Source organism: Temnothorax curvispinosus, unplaced genomic scaffold (assembly GCF_003070985.1).
Source record: "Temnothorax curvispinosus isolate PA1 unplaced genomic scaffold, ASM307098v1 QBEX01007285.1, whole genome shotgun sequence".
Lineage (NCBI taxonomy): Eukaryota > Metazoa > Arthropoda > Insecta > Hymenoptera > Formicidae > Temnothorax > Temnothorax curvispinosus.
The window spans coordinates 296,114-322,850 of record NW_020217065.1 but is presented as its reverse complement, the minus strand read 5'-3'; the positions used below and the strand labels follow the sequence as shown (position 1 = coordinate 322,850).

General features: G+C 38.9%; 1 protein-coding gene and 1 long non-coding RNA gene across 3 annotated transcripts in view; one reads left to right on the top strand and one right to left on the bottom strand.

The window, feature by feature from the left end:
- LOC112456862 overlaps nt 1–11,451 on the top strand; it is an 87,886-nt gene extending 76,435 nt beyond the window's left edge. The window contains exon 3 of the long non-coding RNA XR_003041027.1: nt 11,331–11,451. This is a non-coding gene — a long non-coding RNA (uncharacterized LOC112456862). The remainder of the gene's footprint in view (nt 1–11,330) is intronic.
- Nucleotides 1–22,463, bottom strand: part of LOC112456860 (protein artichoke-like) — a 155,662-nt gene extending 133,199 nt beyond the window's left edge. Inside the window, exon 1 of one of the 2 annotated variants that reach the window (XM_025019627.1) lies at nt 22,184–22,463. The gene's annotated coding sequence lies outside the window, so the exon portion shown is untranslated. Of the gene's footprint in view, nt 1–1,347; nt 1,366–22,183 lie in introns of those variants that run through there. The other variant, XM_025019628.1, reaches the window with a different exon arrangement.
- Nucleotides 22,464–26,737: the final 4,274 nt, after the last annotated feature.

The following is a 26,737-nucleotide window of genomic DNA, read 5'->3' as shown; positions in this document are numbered from 1 at the left end:
TGAACGTAATTTTCGTTAGTTTTTGCAAACGTTAAAAGGGAAACGAAAGTCGAGCGTAGCGCTTTCTAGTCGATGATTGCGTTGCTATTATTCGATATATGTGATGTTCACGCGTCGCTGCACTTGCCGCGATGTTTGCTGGGTACTTTTAAGCAGCAATGCCGGCTGTTTGATTGGAATCGTTTATTTAGAAGAGACTCCGGGCTGAGTGTTTGCGAGTACGACGCGCTCTTCGTTGGAAAGCTGTATAAAGCGTACACTCTTCTTTTTTCAAAGAAGTTATTTGATTAGTGTTTTAGAATTGGTCGTAGACGCGTCGATCGATCTTCGTGAACGCGTGAAGTTTCTCTTTTTCTCAATTTTAAGAGCTATGCCTAAACCTTACGTAATTCGTTGCAAGAGAGAAGGAAATTAAATTGTATACATTTACTTTCTATTATTACACGCAATTCGACAAACGTTCCATTTCTTTCCGCGTAGATTTCTCTCCACGTAGCACTTCGATACTATAAATTTACTTACGTTTGCTTTATCGCTCCGTTTTCGCATTATGCAATTGCTTTGTGGAACGGGTACAATTTTGGAACAGCAAGTTGGGAAGCGGGCAAATTTGTTGGTAAAGTGATTAGTCTCCATGAAACTGGCGTCTTCCTCCGCACTCTACTTCATTGTAGACTATAAAATGGAGTAACAAACGTGCCGGCACTTGCTATCTCGGAGGTTGGGTACCCTCCAACCTTCCTCTAAGTACAATTTAAGCGCACAATTATAACAAATAATGAACCTTTGAAAGAATCAGCATTTAGATGGAGTATTAAGCTCTGAAAGTCCGGCTAGCCCCTTTTTAAATATCTCGGTGATGTGATTTCACCACTTACACGGACAACTCCCGTGAGACGGTACTGTTAGTGGATTATTAAGATTTTTTTCGCGGTTATATAAAATTCTATAAAAATAGCTTTCTCAAGCTTCTTCACTGTCAAACAGAATGAAATAGATAAAAGGGCGAAACAGGTGTGTACGCTGAGTGGATCGAGGTCCGTCTTTCTCGAAAGTAGATATCAATCGCATGGCACGGGGAGAAGATTGAAAGAGAGAAGCGAGGCGCGCACGCGGCGCGCCGTGTATTATTTCTCGCGGCTAAAAGTCCCACGGATATTAGGCGCGGTCGATATTCAAATAGGGCGTCACCGGCCACGAAAATAACCTGTGGCGTTCTATCGAGTTACGGTCGCGTCGGCCAATTTCCGAAAACACGTCGAAAGGACTTGTTACGGCGGGCGTAGAAATCAATCGCGGTTGTACGCGCCGGACGCGAACGCCTGAAATTGAAACAGAGCCTGGTACCTTCGTACAGACGGAATGGCGGCGGTGGCGTGGTCCCAAACGATATCCACGAACTATTCATTTTAACAGCCTCTTCGACGCTACGGTTCCCTATCGTTACCGCCGTCCGGTTGTTATACCGGGTAACACCGTCCGATGCCCTTGTACATCCCTAAGCCTCGCGCTCGTATCTCACCGCACTAAAGCACATTTGGTCTGACACTGTGAAATCCTAGGATTTCATAAAGCACATCACGTACAAGTGCGCCGTAAATATGTATTATATTAGAGGAGGCGGAGGAGGTGGAGGTGGAGGGTGCGAGGAGCAGGAGCGCCCTAACGACGTATGCGCGCGTCGAGAATTAAGCTCGCGCGCGTTCGTGCGGTCTGCGTTTCTTGCAATTAGGGTGAAACGGGATCGATTCACGAATTAGCGCGATAAGGCGAACACGATAGAGCGCGTGGTCGCCGACCCGTTTTTAATATGTAATAACGGCTTAGGACGTTAGAGGATTATACCGGTGCTCGTATCTAATTTGCAACGGAAAATATGATCTATTATATCGTGGACCGATAAGAACCTTGAACGAGGCTGACCGCCTGCTTTTTACTTTTGATAATGGTGATAAGCAAACGGACCGAGTGGTTCGCTCACGAAACAATAGTTTTATGACGTACGTATAACTGCTATTTAATTATGATCCAAAATTGTCGGGCTCGAAGCAGCGTTCATATATAGATGGAAGTTCATATATGTAAGTATTTAGTTTGACCTAGATCTCGCAATGCGCAAAAAGTTACGATATATGATGACCTCTTTTGACGTTTCTCCGTATGGATTTTCTCAAATTAAGTTATAAGAAAGTTGGCAATAAGAGAAACGTCTTAATATCGCATAAATAAGTTCTCAATTATCCTATACCTAGTATTCGCGATATTGATTGCCAACGCGACTCTATTTATTGTTAGTTCCCGTTTATTTCCCAAATTGCCAATCGTATTATACGTTGCCGGTATATGTTGCCAAAACGATCGCACGCTTCGCATCGCCAATTACGCGACAATCTGCATAAGCGCGTTGTTGTCTGCCACGAGGCGCGTGAGTTTCGTTTCGGCCGGTGGATTTTCGGTGATTATCGCGAAACTCAGGTACCTACCTACTCGTTAGAGAATCCAACAGATTTGCCATGCGGGATGTTCACGGGAGCGTGCAGTTTTTCGCGATTACAACCGAGGTTGTTATCGTTGACTGCGTGGATATGTCGGCTCCAGTAAAACTGAAAGCGTAAATGCGAACCGCAGAAAGCTATTCAGACAGGCGTCAGTGACAGACGAATTCCAAGTAAAATTAAATATATAGAACTCGGATGGCGGGTCACGGGATCTCTCCACCGCGAAATTGATCCCGCGCGTGTTCTACAAAAATCCACAAAAAGCCTCCGCGTTTATTTACCATTGAAATAGATGCGGCAATAAAAAAAACAATAAAAGGATGTTGTTAGACAGTTCAAATTTTGTGTCATATTTTTCTTGTGCGAGACTTTCATTGTCAGAGACATTTTTTCTCGTGACAGCGATGCTATTCTGACAGAAAAATACAGAACATTTGTAGAAAGAAATTCAAAAATTTCATAATAAGATTAAATATTTATTACTATGTAAAATAAAATAAATTACGGATATTTATAATCGTATATTTTTGGGAGATATATAATATTTGGTATTGCACTTTTATTTCGCTACGCGTCTGACTTTTTTATCTGCGGCCTGCGCAAACAGTCGTTTATAACGGATAGCGGAATCGAAGTTGATGCAAATATAACGATAATATTCGTTGATGATAATATACGGCAAGCGTGGATCAACACGTCGATCATAATGCATGAGGAGCGTCGCGCCTTTCGTTAATGGAAGCTTAACCGGATATTCAGTTATTAAATTTTTAAGCGATTCATGAAAGTGTCTCATCTGATTTACTGCTGCCTACAAATTTACATTTATCAATTAGTACAGCAGATGTAAAAAATAAATACATAAACCGCACATTTGTGTGTTCGCCATTTTAAATATATACTTTATTTTAAATATATATATACTTTATAGTTTTTGTATAATTTTCGATATTGACAGGACGTGTGAAATAAACAGTAGTAATAAATACGTTCAAAAATTGCACTTGGTTGTTTAGCAATATTTTATTGATTTTTTGATAATTATAAACAGCAACTTACAGAAGTTATGAAATTGAGGTTTTCACTCGCAAAGTGGATAAACAAAGATTCTATTATATTTATTGTGTTTATTGGTAAAACTAGATCCACCATTAATTTATAATTACGTCCGCCAAACTCTGCTGTTGCTTCGCTTTAAATTTTATTTTAAATGAGAGAAAAATCTTGAACTTTCGAAATACATTTTATACCTCATTATTGACTTAAACGAAAGGAACTTGGAACGCTGGCATATTTGCATTTTACACGAATTGCTTCAAATATACAGCGGCTTGTTAAAAACGGATCGATGTTATAACGATAACGTGATGTTCTTTCGCATTATTAATCTCTCGAGTTGCTAACGGGAACGCTTAGGCGTGCCTTATCGCGTCTCATTATATTTTGTCGAGCGGATTTCATTTTGCGCAGCTCCCGCGAGATTATAGTATAACTATGAAAATACAAAAAAAAAGAGATAGAAGCAGACACCGTCCTGTCGGCTTTACACCCTGTTTCGCGGGCGAAGTTTGAGCGGCGTGAAAACTGTGACCCATTTTCAAAAAAATCGAGGAACATGCGGTTACACGCACAGAAAGGGACGCGGTAGATCAACGATATGGCAACAATAATTTATCGACCAATTTGCCGGCATTGATATCTCGCGATTAAACGCCCCACATCCGGCGATCGCTGAAACTTCTCTGCTGTCCAGTCGAAATTGCAGCAGCGCGACGAGTTTCGCGCAATATCGATGTGTTTGTACGCCGCTGTCGGCCGTCGTGTCGTCCACGGTCCGGCGAAATATCGTTTTAAAAATTCATAGCGTTATAGGCATGTGAAATATCTACAGCGCCGAAAAAGGCAGTGCCCCGGCTGATGGCCCGGGTGTTGAGTTTAAACTTTATGTGAAAACATGCGCGCGACAGCTAAGAGGATTACAAATACTAATCTTTGCCGTTCGACATGTTTAGCTTCGTGATCCATTTGTGTCACCGTACGGACCAGAGAGACACTATCGGCGTGATATTTCCGGGACAATTAAATTTTTGACATTGTATGATTGTCGTTAATTGAATCCAATTACTTTACACAGCGTTTCTCGGTTAAATGCAGTGATGATGTAACAAGCGAAAAATATTTTTGGATGTTATGTAAAAAGTTGAACGGCAGCGTGTGGAATAAATCGCATGGAATTGCAAAATAGTTTCATCGAGTTGAAAAAAAAAGATTGGATACATTGATACCTTTTTCAATTTTCGTACTAATAAATACGGCGTGAATAAATCCTGCCGATTATGGACGGTTTTTATCGAGTGTGCAGTGCATAATAGAAGTTCGTACAAATTTATTTTTGTAAAACAATAATGTATGATAAAGTGATAATTATATCGCGGCTAATGTTGTTAAAATTATCCGTGTGCAAAACGCTGGAGCACAAATGCATCATTTTATTAATGCGCGATTTATTATCATGGTAGAATTCATTAATTAATTTCAGCGTGCGGTTCCAAGATGCGGTGATTATTACGGCAGATTTATACCACACGCAGCGAAATTTTGTAATGCGGGTTTATATATTTGTGACACTCCCTCGATACGCGACCGCGCGTACCCAATAATTCGTTAAAAGTGCACGACACATAAAATCAAATTCATATGTAATTTCACGTTTTTTTTTTTCCATTATTATTATTGAACAAAATTGATTTTGTCTCTACGCTTAAAATATCGTCGCCGCGTATATTACGAGCGTAATGATAATACATCAATGTACACGTCCGCCTTCGCGTATAAATGCGCTACGAGGCGTACAAATGCGCGCAATTCTATGCGCAACTGCGAATAGCTTAAGAGAAAAGATGTATATTTCCGGAAACTTATGCTTAAGATTCGTGTCTCAACATAAAGAAAGCGCGCCGCGTTATATGATGAGACAGGTTGCCGCTGAGACGGAAAAATTCGATATAAGCTGCCGCAGAGTTTACAGTATCGCGCACTCTTCGGACGCACTTTATGAAATTTACACTAACTGCATTACCGTGTCTTCTACGCCCAGCTGAATACAATTTCGCAAGAAATATAAGCTCGGGTGACGTTACACCGTACATCATTTTCGAACTGAAAAATCTTTGTTGCAAATTTATTTCTCCCGCTCATGCATAGAACCGCAATTTATTATTCTTTTAATCATTTCGTACTTTTATGTGAGATGCAGCAAATCTGTATTCCCGTAAACACCGCTATGGCTTCCTTGCACTAACTTTTTTATTTTATATACAACATATCTCATGTACAAACATTTTCCATTTCTTGTGTAGACTTGTATAAATTTTATATTTTACGTTGCACGATGTATTTTCGGATTTCAAGTTTTCTCATTTACAGTATTGACGTATAGTTATATTTACCGAGACTTAAAGGGCGCGGGTATCGATCGAATCCATTGGATGAGTTTACGGGACGCTTTTATATCGTGTCGCTCCGAATTCTTTCAGAATAAGTTAATTGGAAAACTTTCTATAGTTTTCTGTGTTTCGTTTTTTTGTTCTCTCTCAAGACACACGGTTTGCTTGCTACGAAGATTTCCGTAATCCTGAGTCAGCATCTTTGCACTACACGTGTAAGTTAAATGGTTTCTTGTAGAGTCGATTCTGTAACGTCATCAAGAGTAGTTTGCGCCCGCCAGTGCTCGATATTTCAAAGTACGCTATATATAAGCTTGCAAAATGTTACAGCGCATTCCTTATGCATCAACGAGGTGTATATCCCGTGCTACTTTTTAGTCACACACCTAATAGTGTGGAGTGATGTAACGACAGATCACTAACTTGGCGAGCGTGCCTGATATAAAGTGCCCCAAAGTTTTATTTTTTAAGCAACGCATCGATTTTTTATGAGTTACACTCGAAAAGAATGCAGTGGTAGACCTGATGCAAGAAAAGTCGCCTTTTCTCGTCAGCATTAGCATGCGAAAGAGTTGTTTTGCAACATTATTCATAATACATTTCAAATAGTTGCTTGATTATTTTTTTGTTTAATTACAGTTACATTTCTTTTCGATATACTATCATCACAAACATATTAAAAGGCATCAAAGTAGGAATTATATTACGATAAGTTTTGAATGGAACAATTTAAATTATTAGAACAATTTTTATTATTTAAGAAACGAAGAAGACGATGTAGAGCAGCAGCGATATCTATTTTGCACAATTACTGATAAAATTGCAAATAATTTTAATTATGATTTTTTAGAATTTATGAATTTAAAATTTGTATACAGTATATAGGTATACTGACTGACGTGATAAGGCAACTAATTTGTACTATCGATGTATTGATCAAGTATTGCGAAAAATAACTCGGATTATTTTGAATATCCAATGCTGAGTGGCGATAATGCTCTTCCTGACTCGACGGGAAACCTCTATCGCGCGGTATTGGAGATCAGTTAATTGTTATCCCCCGTAAATAATCCTCGCAATGTATAATGTTCATCACGCAAATAAGCAAGTATAAGCTACTCTATCTTTCCCGGATAGTATCTATATAAGAGCTGACAGTATCGGAACAAGCACGTACCGCAGAATCACTCTTCTTCGTAGCCACGAATTACTTCGCGGGTGTCATTGGTATTTCTATTGGAATTTCCAACATTGGAGTTTCGCATGACCTTGGTGCGAAGAATGTCCCGAGAGAAGTTTGATATTCAAGGCACGTAATTATCCGAACATTCCTCTCTTCACACCTGAATAATATGTTATTGCAGCGCAAGCATATTAAAAATCCATAGCATGTGCGGGATATTGAACGGACTATATCTAAAATATTCCTCAAATTTTAATGTCTCTTTAATATTATTTAATATTATTTTAATCTCAATAATACTCAAGAAGACTTGCATTATAATATAAAGTTTTAGTGTGAAACTTCTTAAAAATATCAATCTTATTATCATATATTACACTGTTTAATAAAAAAATTATTTCTTTTTTCGAGCACAAGAACGAAAATAATCGTGTCTTATAGTTTTTTGGATACTGAATACGATCTCGTTTACCAAATTGCTCTATCACGTCACAATTTGAAGAACTTTGCAGTTAAAGTTGTAAAAAGGTATTTTAGTGTATTTTCACTGATATTATAATTACGATATCCCATATAGGGTTTTACAATCGGCCCAATACTGGACCAGTATAACTAATACTGTATTATGGGATGAAGTGTAGAAAAGTTTTATTGCAATCAAAATTAAGTATGTTGTTAGGACTTTCAGCCCTTAAAAGGAATTTCTTGTGTCGATTATGATTCAAAAGATATTGTTAATTAACATTCAACGTCCAAAAAAAACTACGGGAAACGATTATTCTCGTTCTTGTGCATTTTTTGTTGAACAGTGTTATCTCTAAATAATTGATATGTTTAATGTTTTAAATTTATATAGGCAGTGTGTGCAATTGAAAATATTCAGGCTATGGAATGCCAAGCATCAAATCTCACGAAATTAGTCGAAGGATTGTAGACGCGCGGCCACAGCTGGTTCGGAAAGTGCGATCGGTACAAAGACGGTTTTACGAGGCGTCGCGTCGCGGAGTTTCACGCTGCCGAAGTATTAGCGGCGAGCTCCGTGCAGACGTAATCTCAGATATTGTCCCGCGCCAGATTGGATTCGGCCGCTCGCTAAGGAGAAAAGACGGGACTGTAAAATTATGAAGTGAGATCCCCGCGATTTCTTAAGGGGGGTGAATGGAGGCGGCAACGCCTCGCAGGCGGCGTCGGTATCGTACGTGCTCGCGAAAGTTGGAGCACGGGTTTGGCTCGTCGTTGCCGTCGTCGTCAAGAGTTACTCGCGTCGGCGCTCGCTTTCAGAGACCGATAGAGTGCACACTCTACAGACTTGTTGATGCATATCCTCTCACGGAGGCATTTTCGCGTGCGACATTATGTAACTTTTGAAAGGTCGCGCGTATATTGCGCGCCGGGAATCGATGCCGGAGTAATATGCGTGCGTGGAATACGTCCCGATGTTACGTTTCTATACTTTCTCGCGTAAGTCATCGTTTTCTACGCCTTCAATCCCTCATCCCCCGGAGATACAGCCCGCAACAGTAGGTGATCACGATTCGTTGTATTTTTCATCTAACGCTTGAAAATTGAGCGTGGAAGAGCGATTTCTATACAGCGGAAAAACGTAGTCGGATAACAGCGATAATGTATCGATTGGTATCCGGTTGTGTATATTAGGTGATTAAATGCGCAATTATGTCAAACTTTAGATGACTTTAAGGAATATTAAATTGCTATTGAATTACCTTGATACAGAGCATATCAAAATAACGAGGTAACTAAGAAGAATAATTTGAAGGGAATATTTCCTCTATAAACAGACAAACGTCCCGACGAAAAAAAGTACACAAAAGCTGACGGTAATATTTAAAAGCACATTTTATATTCCACGCCTCGGGAGAATTGTATTGTTTTAAAGTACGAGTTAGATCTGCAAAAGAAATGGCGTGGAAAATAAGCAAAGAAGGCACGATCGCAAGACAGACGCGCGATGTGCGGGGTAGATTTACCGCATATCTTGCGCTCAATGGTTATCGATAGCGGCTTGAGTGGCTGCGAAACTTTGTAGCAGCGCGTAAACTTTGCAACGTCGCCATTCGCGTGAATCCGAATGTGACAGTTTTGAATATAGGGTGGAAAGTTCCGCATTGTGCTGCGCGCCGCACACCGCTACTCGTTAACTCTTCTCTCCGTGGCATTTAAAGCGGCCCCTATACTGCATTATCTCGCGAAACAATCGCTACTTTGTTAGTCATCGCATTGTACCGTGGTACATTCAACTTCAAAGGTGCGAATGTGCTTCGTTAGTATACCGTCAATCGTCGAGATTCTCGTATTCTTATCAGTCGTTTCCAAGGTTGTTTCCCTAGTCGATAAAAAGTTACGGAATAACGTGAATTTCATTATTTCTTAAACACGCATGTTCCTTAAATCAAACATGATTTAACAAAAGTTTGTATAATCTTTATTGACACGTTTTCTATAAAACAAGCACCACATTTTTAAACTTTCTATTATTTTCTAAAGGGCATGCATCAGAAATATTATCGTATAATGTATATTATTTATTACTTGTTGGGTCCTCATTTCACTAAAAAATTCACATACTATTACAATTACAAATTGCTACCGCAAAGTTCATTATTGCTATTGCTATTGTGAGCATAAGTGTAACTAGAATATGGTAATTGTGATTGCGACTAGGCATTGTCAATGTAATTTGGTATTTATTAATTGCAACCGCAACTCTGTTTAATACTAGCGTGATCCATAATTGCCTATATTATTAACGTTGTTGCATTCATCTACAACACCTATTACACGACGTGTCTCCGAAATACCAGGTTGAACTTACGTTGATTATACGAAACATAAATATATGCCGGAAGTTATATCTAACGTAAAATGTTTCAAAAGTTGAGTAGCCAGGAATAAATGTCTCGAGCACACGAAGTGTTTCCATTTAAAAAAAGTTACTTATTTGCAGAATACACATATACAAATGTGTTTTTATCCAATTATGTAATAATCATTCTATTCTTTTTCTTATCGTGATTTATATTTAACATTTTGACTGCCTAACTGGCATTCGACTGGGAGTTTGATATTGGGCTGTGCCATGGGAGACTCAAAATCGAGAAATATGCGGTTATTTATAAAATATGTAGAGTCAGATTACAAAATAAATTATATCAACAAAATAAATAAATAAATATAAGAAATATATTTATTTTTTACATCAGTAGGTATATATTTGATAATATAATTTCGAATAGAATAAATAAAACTGTTACTCACAAATTGATAATAATAAATCTTTTCGTAATTGAAACAAATATAAGCAGAAAAATAAAGAAATCAATAATTATGTTTTAAATAAATATATTAAAGAACGGAAAACATAATATAATAATGACTATAAAATTTCTAATTTTATATTTAAGTAAATTAACTTTGTTAAAAATTATTAATAATAAAATATAGAAGATTTGAATATCTTAATAGCAAAGCAGTTTATATTTTTTAATTTTATTAATAGACATTTTTCTGACCCCGTTTTATATGTCGATAGTAAAAGGTCGATAAAAGAACTTGTAGAATGAAATATAATCTTCTGAAAAAGCAAGTATATGTATAAATAGCTTTGAATTGTCCAGAAAACTAGACAGTAAACAATTGTTTCGATACCCTTTTCAAAAAGAATTCCTGCGCAATGCGACATCGTATACTGATATCTTAAATTTTTTCTATATTGATAAGAACATCGCGTATGTATATAATTTTAATCCAGAAAATGTATTTAAAGTTTTATTTTTATTTTCAAACATCTAATTAATTTTGTTTCGTATTAATTCTGAGGTATCTATTCAATTATCTAATATTATACGTTATATATTATTAATTACATCAAACATTATTAATTATAATCAAATATTATTAATTATATTAATTATAATAAGCTATTTTATTGGAATTTCATAATTACTACGTGAACACCGCAGAAAATTATTATGTTAGACGTGATATACGTAATTGTTTTAGCTTTATATTATTCTAGAAGACTACGCGAACAATGTTATACACTGTGCGCTGTTCACTTATTTGTCACGCGAATACACAGATAATCGATTGTCATCCTTCGCTCGTCGAAAGAAAAAGTATCGTGCGAAATACATAGGTTTTTACGTAAGATGCACATCTGTCATTTCTCGATCTTTTTTCTAGGATGCACACGCGATTCCTTGAGATCCTGGCCTCCCTTTCCCGAGGAGTCTCAGGTGAGCCCGATCCCGGAAGCTGCGAAGGGAGAATGGGCTGCGCGCGGTTGCGGGCGGCTCGTCGATCATCGCTGTAGGTCAGTATAGTCGATCTATCTTTGTAAAGCAACCCTTGTCGATGAGGGTACTGTCACGAACTCCTGTTTATCTCCCACAGGAATACGTATCGTGAATTCCCGCGACAAGGTAAACTCGCATGTTTTTGGCGTAAATTGACAGATTGCAACGCAGACACGTCGATGATATTCTCGCGACGCGTTACGAATCTAATTTGTCCAACTGTTCGCCGGCGAGAAACGGATACAGAGATCCGCGAAAATTCCATACGTTCATTCAAAATCTCGCTGTATCAAGTAATGTAAATAAATACGAAAAAAGAGAGAGTGTGTTTTATCTACACACAAATATTAATATTCTTATTATATAATATTTTAGATAAATTTTGTAGATGTGTATATATATAATTTTATTATTAATATAATTATTATATTATATTTAATATTAAGCTTACACTGGTTGCAATCTCTATTCAGTGCGAACAATGCGCTGGATACATAGCGGCAGTAAAGACTCGATAACGCGTCCGAGTTTTATCGATGCGAGTCTTTCCAGCTGTCGCGTCTCGTTTTCCGAGAAATTTGTGTTCAATAAATCTGGATTTTCCGACCATTCTGGCTTCGGGCTATCTCGCCAATACAGCACGGCGAAATTTCCGAGCTAACAGGTATAAGAGACCGCCATCTTGATATTGATCTTGTACCGGTTCCTTGGCATTTCCGGCTTGTTCTGCCGCTCTATGTGATGTTAGAACTATGTTAGCTGTTCTGAATAGGAATTTGGTGCTAACTACAAGTAGTCTCACGATTACGGGTAACAGAGCGTTGCTAATATCGCGTCTCGGGAAAGTCTTACATATAATCAGGATGTGATACGGAACCATGGTTGTTATGCCTGACATCGACTTTGATCTTCAATAGAAGATCACCACGAAGATAACTTTGAATATATATAAAGTAATAATAACTTTGAAATATGATAAAGTTCAAAATAAAACATACTTCTCTTAGAATATTTTTTTGGAGACTACTTTTATTTCTTTTATTTGAGACTTTGATTTATTGAGTAATTTAAAGTTAATTTTCAATAAAGATTTAATTAAATGTCGCTTCTTTTTCAGAATTAAATATTTCTTAAGGAAAAATAAGTTCTGAATTAATAAAAGCATCTATAATAACTAAAGGGGAATGGACTTGATTTATATTCATCGTGTTATTAAGTATCTATTATCTTATTAATAGCTGTAGCTATATCAAAATCTTTTCAAGAAAATTTCCCCTTTATTAATGTAATATCGCACGACGGCGTGAGCCATCGCATTTAGGACAAATTTACAGGTGAAATTTTTTCGATCGCGTTTCATTGTAGCCACGCTAAAGTTAACGTGGTGGAACAGCCTTGGTAAGTGCCGAGAGTTCTAGTTCTTGCTCGTTTACATGCAAATTAGATATATTTCACTCCGAGGTAGATGATATCGAACTCTACACGTTCGTAGCTCGCGTCTGTGACCCAATGTCACGGCCAATATACCGAAACTTTGAAACAACGCGAGACAGATCTGAAGTGCAATGATACGTGCAAAGGTACGATAATTGTTCAGCCAGCAATTTGTATTAAAAAACGTACGTTCTTTTTGAATCTTATCGACATGCTGTCTAAAGATATTAAAGAATCATAATATTAAACGTTAAGCGACACACATGTCGGTCATTTTCATCTCGATTATAAACAAAGGTGTCTTAAGACATTTCATTCTCAGTTACGAGCGAGTTACATTGAAAGGTATCGAGTTTACATCGATAATACCGCAACCGTTTAAACGCAGAGCCAAGTTGGATGAAACCCACACCATTACTTACATATTATATCGATATTATTGAAGTTTGTAGCGCAAGTAATGGCGTGTCGAGGATGATGTAAATAGCTTTGTAATAATCGGTTGCCACAGGAACCGCTTTGTCACATCGCAACACTTATGTCGATATATTCTCGACTAAACTCGATTTACCATACGCGCGCTGGTATGTAACCGCTTTATGGCATGCATTACACACTTACGTTCCCTGAAATTCTGTTTATATATACGCCCTGCTAGAAACGCGTTCCACGGCCCATATCGCATACCACGGACAATCGTTTATCCCTATAGCCTTATTACAATTGTCGCAATATGTTGCGGCGAACCATAGCGCGCGGTCCGCATGCTTGGCGCGGAGGAATTGTTCCGCAACGCCTGTAATTATTTCGTAGAGTTGCGGAGGAAAGGACCGAAAAAAAGAGGGACAAGAGAAAAGGAGTGCGGTTCTTTGCGTGTATAATTTTATTTCCAAGCGTGCACTTGGCAGATTTTACGTTATTTGCATTCATATTTTTTTGGAATGCGGTTTTACTCCCTGCAGATGCACTCATTCCTGCATTATCGGTAAATTTCTTCGGAGCAAGCCACGTAATCGAATAATTTCGAGGATTTCGTGCCGGTATTAAATTGCATGCCAACTTGCGGGTTTAGCATTGCCTTCCCTCAACATGGCTGGAATCGAATTGCGGAGCTTCGGGCACCACGAAGGACTATTTCATATGATTCTCACCTTCGATGACAAAATCTACCTCGTTTTGTTCTCGCGATCCTATGTGGGCAAATCTGATTATTTCTCACATTGCGTAATAACGCGTCAGTACCTATCAAGATTCTGAGAATAATTCGGTTATTCTGGATGCAAGTAAATTTTGCAGCAAATTACAATAATTTATTTTGTTTTATTGATATATCTAGATATTTCTCTTTGAAGATATAAATAATATTTTCAAAAATGTATAATTATTAATATAAATTGATTAGAATAAATGAAATACGATAAGATACAACTTAATTATATTGTATCTGCCGTTATTTTGATCTTAAGAAGAAGTGATATTAAATTCCGGATAGTGAACGAAGAAATATTGGGAATCACTAATCTCGAAAAGCAATTGGAAAGTTGCGCTACTGCCTCGGGATAAAGAGGAAGTTCACGTTTTTCTAAAAACGTCGTTTTTCTTCCTTTGCAAAATTGGAGAACTGCAACAGAAAACCGTTATACGAGTGCGCCGCTCTTGATTGACCTCAATCGAATATCCGATAGTTTGCTGCTGAGTAGATGCGGAGAATGCTGTACAATGAGTAGATAGGCGATCGTGCAGGTGGCAAAACACATTTATACAATATACAGTACGATTTAATTTTATCAATGTTTTACAAATCATTTACTATTGTCTCGAAGTGCAGCACAAACTAAAGGTGATTATAACTTTATTTCGCGATTCAGCATGAAAGACATGAACAAATTTCCACATAAAGATTATAAAAATATTCAATTTTAATAGATTTTTATTAACTTGAATTATATATTAATATAATAATTATGGATTTGCGTCTAATTAAAAAAAATAACGAAAATCTCATGACAAGACGCATTAATTTTAGAAACAATTTAATTAAGGAAAATATTGCATATTAAGTGGAGCTTTAAAAGTATTATATTATATTTAGTAAAATATTTTAAAATGGATTATGTGTTGTCATTCTCACACGTCGTTTCTCATGTCATATTATTATATGTCATATCTTAGAGCGCTCTCCTTCTATAATTATTATACATTATTGTCATTTTTAATTACAGCGAAGAAAGAACGTCTTTCGTCAGTTTATAGAGAATATTGCAATTTTTCGGAATATTTCCCGTGCAAGCGAAATCCGTCGACGTCGCCGTGTCTCACGTGAATGGTCTTAATATTTTATGTCAATACTTTTGTTTCTACGAGAGGGAAAAAGCTTGGACAAGCAAGAGCGGACTCGATTCGACACGTTCGCTCACGCGAGTAACTGATAAATCACATTTTACAGCGAACTGTATATCGAATCGAGATGGATGTTGACGTCACAGGGAGGAAAACTGGGGAGAACGAAAGTGGAGAAGTAAGATCGTGCAAAAAGACAGACGTGGGTGTCCGCGATATTTCGCTTTACTTTCGTGACAGAGACGCGTCTCCATAAAGGAGCTTTCGCTGTAAGCCGATCTTAATTCACGTTTGTTGCGCAAAGCGGGATAACTGAGACAAAAGAAGTCTAAACGAAAGACTGCCGCGATTTCGTCCCATTCGGAGCAAGCGGGTGCGTAATGATGCCTTTATGTAAACGCAAGGAGACGAGAGCTCGCACCACTCCGAGGGGTAATGAAGCGATACGGCTCGCGAAAACTTCGCCGTTAGTATTATAGTTTCCGCTCGTTCCCTCGCCGACGTTATAAGCACGATAGTGGAACTGCATCGAAATGTCCGATGATTCTCTTTGACCGCGGCAGAAAGAAGCGTTGTGAAACCGGACCAGAGGGAGAAACTTGTTTCGAGTGCCGGTGGGGTTGTTTGCGAATTCATGAGAGTTTACGTCGGTGTGCGGCGAACGGCCGCGGCTGGTTACAAGTTAAAGGGTTTGTGGGGCTATCTGCTTAAACTATGAAATATTTTAAATGCAAGCCCCCCGGAGTTTTCGCGAATGTCATAACTCGCGCGCTGGCGTAGTTACGGCGTAAGCCGACGTGCCGAAAAATTGCTTTTTTAAGTAGAGAGATGCAAGGGGTTTTTAGAAAGAGAACGTCGGATCATTTAAATTTTCTCAGAGAATTCGGTGCATCCTAAATCACCTCGCAGTCCGCGCATTAGTCTGCACCGAAAGAACGGTTGTGCTGAAGTATCTAAAAATTTAACTAGATACAGATTTGAAAATAATTTTGTTGCACTATCAAAATAATTATGTAGAACACTCAAATTGATTGTTAAAGTGTCAAAGTTTTTTTACAGTATTATCATTGTACTTCAGCGACCTACTGTAATTATTTTAATAGTGCAAAAAAATTATTTTCAGATCTGTATTTTAGCTAAATTTTTAAATATTTTAGTAAAACCGTTCTTTCCGTGTGCGATTTGCGTTTTTGCACGCTTTGGCTGTCTCAATTTATCACATTTATACATAGAAAATATTTTAACCAACACTATAATAATATAACATTAATTCACTGCATACTATTTTTATTATAATTTAAAGTGCTTGTCGTATTGATTCGCCTCTAAGCACTTTTGTGCAACTCGATAGACAAGATCTTATCTATAAGTAGATCGCTAATGGATTTTCCAAGATTCATCGCGCTAGTCGCGAGAGATGCTCCATTCCGACACATGTGCGATTCACAAGTGAACGAACGCCTGATGAAGCCGAGGGCCATTTTTCATCAGGGGGGGCGTTCGTGCACCGGGAATTACGTATCCCCGAAGGTGCCGCGAATGTTACACGAGACGCGCGATGTTACCTGCGCGAACAGGTAACGCTCACAAAAGCACTTTGTGTTCCTTAGGTGCCTTAAAAGTTTTCCCATTTCCGTACTGCACACTATCGCGCCCGAGCACTGCGTTGCACCGCGCTGCCGGGAATATGCCGTGCCATTGCTCGCGAACACGTCTGTCAGACGAGCTCGCGAGTGGTTTAGCTCTTGGCCTGGATTGCCTCGGTTTTTCGAGGGGGTGGAGGGGGCCGGGAGATTCATACAGCGTTCCTGAGAGGAGGCTCGAACCAAATCGCGAAGGCGAAAAAGGGATACGAGAGATGGAGGACCGGGGGAATGGCGGGGAAAGGGAAGCGAACGAGATCAAAGAGTGGTAGGTGCGGTGAGAGGAATCATGTCGAGTAAATATGTCGTCAAATTCTCCTAGATTTTGCTCCTGCCCAACCGTATGCAATAGTAGCCTTCCGAGATTTTTCATTTCCAGCGATAGGAGTAAAATTTATGACTGGTCAAATAGAAATTCTTGCGGAATCTAAAAGAGAAATTATTTGCGTAATAATATATATAGCAGATTCCTAAAGACGACCTACGTTACTACTGTTTAAAAATTTTATTTATTTCTGCCGAATTTACTAACGTACAAACGATGGGATCACAAACGACACCAATTAAATCTCGAAATATAATAAATATCGAAAATAAACCTCCAATTCTTTCTTAAATTTATGTACTTCTTTATAATAAACGCATATCTTTCTTATTACTTATTTTTATAAGAACATTTGTATACTTATTGTTTTATAATGATTTTTTTTCTTCCTTCTATGTTCTTTTTTTTTTTAGAGAGAGCAAGAGTAGAGAGATTTGATAAAATCAACTTTGATTGGAATGTAGAGTTGCTTTGCGCGATTTATAATATCTTTGATCAAAGCAATAAGATCAAAGTAGTAGAAGAACTTGCTTGTCTCGTTGAGCAACGCGCAAGATTGCGTTATACTCGAATGTCACAAACGATATCCGAGACGGATTTAATAAAATCATCTCGCGCCGCGAGAGCGAGAAAGATGAAGGGATGGAAAGAAAACTTGTTACTGCAGCCGTCAAGCTGTATATGGAAGAAAATGTTTTGTAGAAATACGAGGGTGCGATGGTGGCATACCCGGCGATGATGAAATGTTTCCTTTATAAGACTTAAACGCCTTATTCTTATGATGGATGCAAGCGAAACAAATTCAAGATATAATTTGTTTCGTAGAAATGCCTGGAACGTACTGCGGTATTCTCATTAAATATTTTCCGTCCGTATCGCGTAATAGTCATTGTGTTTTCGAAGAACGTAATGTGTATTTAAGGTCTCATTGAAGTGTATTAAGATTCCAATGATTCAGTAATGCATTCATTGTCTTTCATCATATGACTTGACGGTTAATTTCAATCACGATCTTTCATCATTAATCAACAGTAAATTTCAAACTTAAATAATAGCCCTATTTTGAAACATATTGTGGAATAGTATTATCAATCATCAATAGTATTATGAGAATTATCAGTTATACTATTTTAAACTATTTTTTGTCAGATTTCTAAAAAAAAAATGTTTTGTAGGTACATATAGAAAATAAAGGTACATAGAAAGCTTTAAGCTTTTTTTGAAACAAAACTATTAAATAACTGGTATGCATACCTAATAAGTCAGATTCATATTTCCGAATTCATATTTACATCTTGGATATACATCAAATTCTAATTCGCGTTTTGTATAAATTTAATAAAGTATTTTTGCATAAAAAAATTGGTGTTTTTCAGCTTTCTATTGTATTTGAAATCTACATATTGGTTTTGTAAAATATTAAAATAAAAATGTATTTAAAAGCTTTATGCTTTTTGCACACGCTTTAAATGCTCTGATAAGCAAAAATTGCTTAAATAATTTTAAACTTTTATTTTAATTATACGAATACTGCACTTAATAACGTCGAGGTCCATTGCTGAAAAATATACCAGCAACCTTATACAATCCAACATCAATATAAAAAAAGAAAAAGAAGACTATACGAAAGAGAAGAAAAATGAATAAAATTTATAACAATATATATAAAATCATTTTTTTGAAATTCTTTCTCTAAATAATTAGTTCTATTATTAGCTACATAATTCAATTATGCAATTTGTTTTTTTTTGCGCCGACATAGCTAGCAAGTTTCGAAGATTATTGGACACGTGCTTATATTACATATCACTGACTTTTGTACTATTGTACTGATAGTATTTTTGTGTCCAATATCCGGATGAGTTCGTGTTATGTTATCATATCTTCAAAAAATAAGAAATCCAGACAGACGTATGGAGAGCAGAAAAGCAATAGATCTCTTACGTAAATATTACGATATTAATTTTGCATAGTTAACAATAATAACGAAATCTTCGCATATGTATAAACAATGATAAGAATTGTTTTAAAATTTTGAAAATATATATCAACCTGCACATATCTCCTATACTACTTTTATTCAATTTTCACTTCTTGATCTGCGATTATATTATCGCTTGTATATAGATATTAGCGATCTGGCGTGCTATATATTATATGTATAGTATATAGCCGAAGTCTGTATTGCAATACACATGCTGCAAAACAAATGCGAATAAATCGCGAGCGCCTGGGGTAACGAGGCCTGACAGCCCCTGGAAACAAGGCGTGACGATCGGGATGGACGGGATCCTCCGCGGCAATTCATCTTTGTCTCTTTTTCGATTAACGGATGACTGAATTATCCTCGTGAGGTCCCGGTTTAACCACACGCGCGATGCACGTATCACACGGGGAATTCGGTAATGAAATGTCCAGCCTGTCGAGGGTAGCAATTTGCGTTACCGAGATGAAAAGTCGAATATTTGCCGATTCTCTCCTTTCCCTTCCCGTGCGAATTTCCGGACTTCGCGGGCTGTACCGCCCGAGCGTAAACGCGCGCGCGCATGCTGGAATTTTAATCGCGAAACATTTTCGCAACCTCCCCTGCCATTAATTTAACTCTTGTTAATGTTGACAATTAGCCCCGCGTGCGCTGGATACAAAGTATCGGTCTGTTTCATTGAATTTCACTATTTGCTACGTCATTTCGGGTTTTCCGTAGTGTATTTCTGGAACATGATGTATCGCGCGTTCATTGTTGTTCCCGGCATGTAAATTAGCATTTCGAGTGACTGCGCGTAAACAGCCGAAAGCCGAAGTCGATATTTAGTACGGTGCCGGCTGCAACGTTTCAGGCAAACGACGACGGTTAACCGACGAAGACAATTTGGGTACAAATACAGGGAGCAATCGCGAAGGTTCATGACCCACGGCGGCGGGCACAACTTAGTCGCGTGGAAGGAAGTACTTACTCTTTAACTAGGGAATTCATAAAAAGCTCCGATGTTACATAATGCCTGAAGTTCGAACGCGAACTCGGCCGTCACATGACGACGGAGGGAATGGAATTTCCGCGTCTTGATCTTCTTCGCCTCCCATTCCTCGCCGGGCCGCACAGATTCCGCCCTCTCCGCAGGAGAGAAGTTTCAATCGTTGGAATTACAATTTCGATCTTCAAATAGCCGAGTCCCTCCCCTCCCTCCGCCGGGTTAATATTTCATTCCTACTAGTCTTTAAACAGGCGAATCGATTCCTCAGATATCGAATTCCAGGACCGCATTATATTCGGGACCGGAACCAATTTAACCAGTGGACACAGTCACTCCCGGTATCGATTCGCTGAGATCAGAATTAAAACGATTTCCATAGACGTCGACGATCGAATTTCATCACTATTCGACGTAATAAATTTTTTGTCGTTTTCTTAGAGAATAGAATAATGTGTTCTCAAGTCTCTTTGAAGATTATATTACCTCCATCCATAATAGAAAATGGATATGTGCATATAATATTCATCTTTACTTTCAAATTGCTCTGCACACGTCAGCGACTCATATATTATCGTGCAAATAATATCACGAAATCAATCAATGCGTCATGAAATAATCAGTACGCAAGGTTTATTTTATTTTTTCCGTCAATAAACAATGACTCTACACATAAAAATATTTCGATATAAATGTTTCGTGAGCGCCCTAAGAGAAGCGCTCGCAATCAGTTTTGTTGAGCTACAGAGTATAAACCAGCACCATTCGCTCGTACCTTAAATTTGGTTTGACGCGCGACGATACTAATGGAAGTCACAACAACGCGATACCCCCTCGCGCTTAATTGATCAGTGGAGAGCGCGGTACAAAGGAAGCTTAATTTCGCACGCGAGTCGCAAACCGCGGCGAAAAGTTTCTCGGCTATTTGTTTTCAAAATTAAATGTCCACAGTCTATACATTGTCTGCAAGATGAAAAGCAATTTATACAGCCAGCCTGCGCGACGCCGTCACCCACCGGAGAGCTATGTTAACACGAATGCCGCCTTTGAAATCGCGCGAGTTATCCCCAGCCAAGCCGCCCGAGCCCAAACTTTCGCAAATTGAAGCCCGAGCGGAATATTCCGGTAGTCAATGAAACGACTTACCCACAACGCGGCACATAGATCTATCCTTCCTTCCCCCCCCCCCCCCAGTTCCCTTCCTTCGTTTCCGTTCGCCGTACCGAATGCTCTGGGGATCGTTGTACGAAAACGGATTCGCTGGGTATTATAAGGACTTGCCTGAAATGGTCTTGGTCTGAAATGCATAGAGAGTATTGTAGCGCCGTTGTCCAAGATGTGTGCCCGGAACAACGGGTTTTCACTAGATTGCTGGCTAGCTCGTCGAAATTTCGCAAAAATGATTATTTTCTCTACAACGCTCGCTCTGAACATGCCCTGAAATCACTTAGCTTCAACCGTTTCGAGCTGCGATAGAGAATTTCACGTTCTGAAGCAAACCGGTGGTGCGCTTTTAAGACGCTGGCCGGTTTTGAAGTGTAATAGGAAAAATAGAGGAAAAGAAGTCTCGAGACGTGTGGAAACGACAAACAGGTGCGGCGAGAGAGATGTAAACTGCTTCTCGAAGAGTTTCTTTTTATATTTCGGGGCTCAAATGCGTGTTCAGAATGTGAATTCTCCATCTAGCTCGTTCTCGTTAGCCGCGTTTCTTTCGCAATGGCAAAATTGCGCTTCCCCGCATGAGCTTTTCTTACCGGCCGCCCCCGCGATATTTTTCATTTCAATTTGTAACGTATAGTTTCGTCGGTTGTCGAATGGCACCTGTGACGTGTCGGCCGCCCTCGTGAATATTAATTGAATTCTACGGGTGACAGGTGACTGATCGATATGTACGGCCGGTCGACCGCCACGTCCTGTACGCTCTCGTTAAGCTCCGATGAAAGTTGATAGGATAAACGCGAGCTTGACAAATAAGAGCCGGCCGGCACGCGGCTCTAAAAGGATTCTGGTCGATCATGCGAGTACTCACCCGGTTCCCACGTATCGACGCACTTCCGGTACCCTGTTCCAGCGGTAATCTCTTGTCACTTGGTAGAAACTATATCCACAGAACTATCCTGTACCAATCGAAGATGAAAACGCGAGCTTCTCGATATAGGGATAAATTTTTTTATGATTACGTTGCTTTGTCCGGGAGGAGGTCGGAGATTTTCGCGACTCAGATCGATCTCATCTCTATTTTATTAACGACTAATACCCGCACTCGTCGTCTGTAAATTCGCTGATCAAGTTACGGAGAACATCCACGCCGGTGATATAACATCGCGGTAGCGACTCGCATTACGTTGCCGTGACGGCGACTAACTCTCAAAGCTCTCGACCACGCGACTCGAGCTTACGACGCGCAATTGGTTCGCGCATTCGAAAGCACGCCGGGGTTGCGCACCGACGCCAACGAAAGCTGAGATTATGCGCTCGTTGCCTCGCGATGGAAATCGGTCATTCGGTATCAACAAACACGCCGGATATTCCGCGACTTATCATGACTTCATAATCCGTTCTCTGATTCTCCTAATTCTCCGAGTTGGGAAATGCTAAACGTTGAACGTGCGGTTCGGAATTACGCGATTTGATTGAATCTTGAATAATTTCCGTGGCAGCGAGAAGAGAGAATGGCAATTATATATAAATAACTTTTATAATTTGTTTTAAAATTTATTATCGATGTTATGTAGAACCTCTCTTTTCTATTGGTACAGATACACAACTAGGGAGTTAGGATTTAGGGCGTTAAGGTGTACGATTTACGATGTGAGAAATTTATGTTGGACGATAGAAAACTTACAATCCTGCACGTCAGCTTTTGTTCATACAGTCCGGTGTATTGATTTATCGAGGAATCTGACCTGTACAGTATCTTTGGAATCGTCATACAAACTAAGTTAAGCAGTTACTGAAACTTTATGCTGTTCTCTGTAAAACGGAGTTTTGTTTTTATATTTTATTTCTGTAAATCTCAGATCTTGTCTAGGCGACTTTAGACTTCAGAAAGAGAAAAAGAGGAAAGCGAGAAGAGAAAGAGAACAAGGGAGCGAAAGAGAGAAAGAGAGAGGGGTGGAAGGGAAAATGTTTCGAGTGCGAACGCATGTATGACGCTCATGATAGAATGTTGTCAGTACACTAGTAGCCTGCTTTTCGCGTATTAGAATTCTTTGAAGGAAGGCTGCCGGAGGGTTTACACAGGATTTTCAGGGATTCGAATGTCGAGCTGTCAGTGCGGCGGAAAAGTTAGCCGACGTGCACCGTCGTTTGGCTTTCGTTTCTCGCGACGGGGATTTCTCAAATGTAAATTTAAAGTCGCGTCTACAGCCGGTGCAAATTTCACCACTTTCGAGTCACGGCGGCGTGTGACACTTAGCCGTCACATTATACATGCATATTACGTCTCAAACGAGAAACTTTTAAGTTTCGTCATATTAATTATGCGGCGTTCTTTAATCACCGCCCGTCCGTCAATTATCCAACAATATGAAGCTCTAAAATTTCATTGGATTAATATTTTTTTTTTGTCAGCATATTCCGTCATCTCCGAATGAGTTTTACTCCTTAACTTATTAATGCGTACTCTTTCTAGAGATTTATGCAAATTATATAGGATATCCGGGTTCGAATCTCTCTGGACCATTGAAAATTGTTCCAGTAAAAACGCCGCACCCTTCATCTAGCAGACAGGGTTTATCGGACGTTGGATGGATTTTAAGCTTACAAGATGGAATTCTTATTTCATAAAGTGACGATATTGCTTACTCGTACAAATGCATGTATGAGTCTGTCGCGACTTGGAAACACGCTCGTAAGCTCGGGAATAAACATATGCATGAACACGTAAAGCACACGTTTGCGCTCGCACCTACGTAGGTATCGCATCATACGATGCGAGAAAAAGGGTTGCGACAGGGAGAGGGGAAAGGCGTAATAAATGTGAACGCGGAGACTGCGGAGAGTAGTGAATAGCCAACGTGCCCTTCTGCCTCCTTCGTTGTCGTTCGCTTTATTATTTCCACACGCCGTAGTTTCGCCGGGGACTCCTTCGTGCAGGAGGCTATGGGTGTGAAAAACATCCCTCTTGCATCTTTCTTTGCTATTCGAATCGCGATGGAGCAAAAAAGAAGGACGCGTCTCTGGACGTTTTCGGAGTCGCGATGATATATCCGCTTTAACGGGAACGTCAACCGGGCCCTCTCTCCGGCGGTTTTCATCCAAATTGGCGGATTTTGTTTCAACACGACCGACGCGACGCTCGGCATTAGATTTTCGCGGCGAGCGCTTTGTAGCACTGACTAATTATAGCGAGGACCTAAATTCAATGAGAGTCGCGACGTATCGTGCCAGGGGAAAAATAATCTCGCGTTAAGAGGCGCTATTTCACAGACATGACTTTATCTCCACTTTCCGTCGTCCTGGACGTTCTAGAATTTTTCACATCAAGTATGCAGCGCTTTTGCAGTCGGACACTTAAAAAATTTTCCACTCATGAATTAAGATATAATTTACATAAGCACATAATATGCGACGGTAGTCCAAGACTTAATAGCGTTGAAACAGAACGCGCTTTAAAATGGTTCGCGAAATTTTTTAATGCGGAAATTATTAAGTGGATATTGAACGAGACAATATCGTGTTCCGTATTTATGTAGAACGTAAAACAAAGTGATCGCAAAGCGATCGTAAAACGAGCGGTTTATATGTATGTACGAGTTACAACAATATATACACGCCTTTTTTTAGTCGGTATCAAAGAACATCAATCTTCTTCACTCCACGCGCGGGGTATAGCTTGCGGTAACAATTTGCGCGGTGCAATCGATCGAAAATCAGAAACCGCCGTCGTTCCCTCTCATCGTATCTACGGTTTCGCAAAACCGATCGTGCGGCGGTAAGGGACAAAGGATCCAACGGTACTCGACAGATATCTGGCGGGACAGGAAGATTGGGACGCAAAGGGGAAATTACGCGTACCGTTAATCTCACATAATTGTCATACGTTCCCGCTCACACTGTGTGCGAGCGGGATGTCCCGATCGGATATCGCGAACTAACGCCCTGGAATACGCCCTTCTGCACTCAGTCAGCCAGTTACGAGAGCGCCGCTTGACGAGATGGCCACTGTTTCAATGGATAAGAGCGGGTCTTCGTTCGTGAACGATGGGATATTAGACGTGGTAGTTATCGTCTGCTCGAAGAAGATTGACGATCCGTCGAGAACGCGGCAGGAATATAAGCTTGAACCTTTACAGGATGTAACGTAATATATAAAAAACCGCTCAATGGCTGTAACACGTAATCTATTTTACCGTGAAGAATCTTGACGATCCTGTCGATATTGTACATATTGGGCACATTATGCAGGCACAGATGTTATTACTTTGGTTTCCATCGATTTTATTATATCTAGAGAAAAATATGTGGATCAAGCAAACACGAAATATTTCTGGGCAAATATACGTTTCGGAGACTCAACAGATAAATCTTTATTTTTCCTACATAAAAATACACGATATTTTTTTTTACACAAATCGCTTGTTTTCGCCATTTTTAGTACAAAAATATCAAAACGATTATTCTTTAAAGATAGTGATATCAATGTAAACCCGGATAATAGTTTGTTCTCTTTGTGTATCATAAATTGCGTGATCCGTTTCTAAATGTAATAATGTAACGTTGTCATGTACATATAGCACTATATAATTATATGCGAATTTCTCTTTAACATTCTGGTTCGAACGTTGTATCATCGCGCGCGTATTAATTACCGAGTGCATAAAGCAATTATATGGAACGTTAGCCGCGGGACGATTCTATTGATTTAAAATTCTTAATAATCATTGACATTTGGATAATTGACCTTCCGCCGTTGCTGATTAATGGCTGTCATTGCTTTGCCGTGCCCGTATTTGAGAAATGAACCGGCACGAATTTGAATTCACGGAGTTAAATTCCCGTAAATTTTGATGATATCGCTATTATATTACCGTACCAGGACTATCGTAACGATTCTAAAGAGGTATATTAATTCGCTTAAAATTTCATTTATACGTATAATTAATGCGGCAGCCTCTTGTTATCGATCCTTATTAATTAATATCATGCATAAAGATTAAGAATAAAATATAATAATTATTAGAGAAATATTCCGCTGTTTATTCGCTGACAATACAATAAACGTTAGTAGTTTGTTTATTTTCTAATGATTTTCTCAATATAGAAGGATATGCAAAAACTTCAAACTCCGTTTTCAGTTATGGATATGTTTTTTATTCATCTCCAATGTACGCGTGGAAAAATTTTACATTTTGTGATTTATATTTTTAATACAGATAGTTAATTGCACAACAAAGCAAACAGGAATATAAATTCGCAATTTAATTCTTATTGCCTGGTGTACGCATGTATATATTATAAAAATACTGTTAAGGGATTAAATCGATAGCATGTTGAATACGTCCGATTGATTTATAAATAAATTTTATATCGGCGGTCTAGCAGTAGTATTAACAGTTTTCGATGCCACAACGTTCTCGTC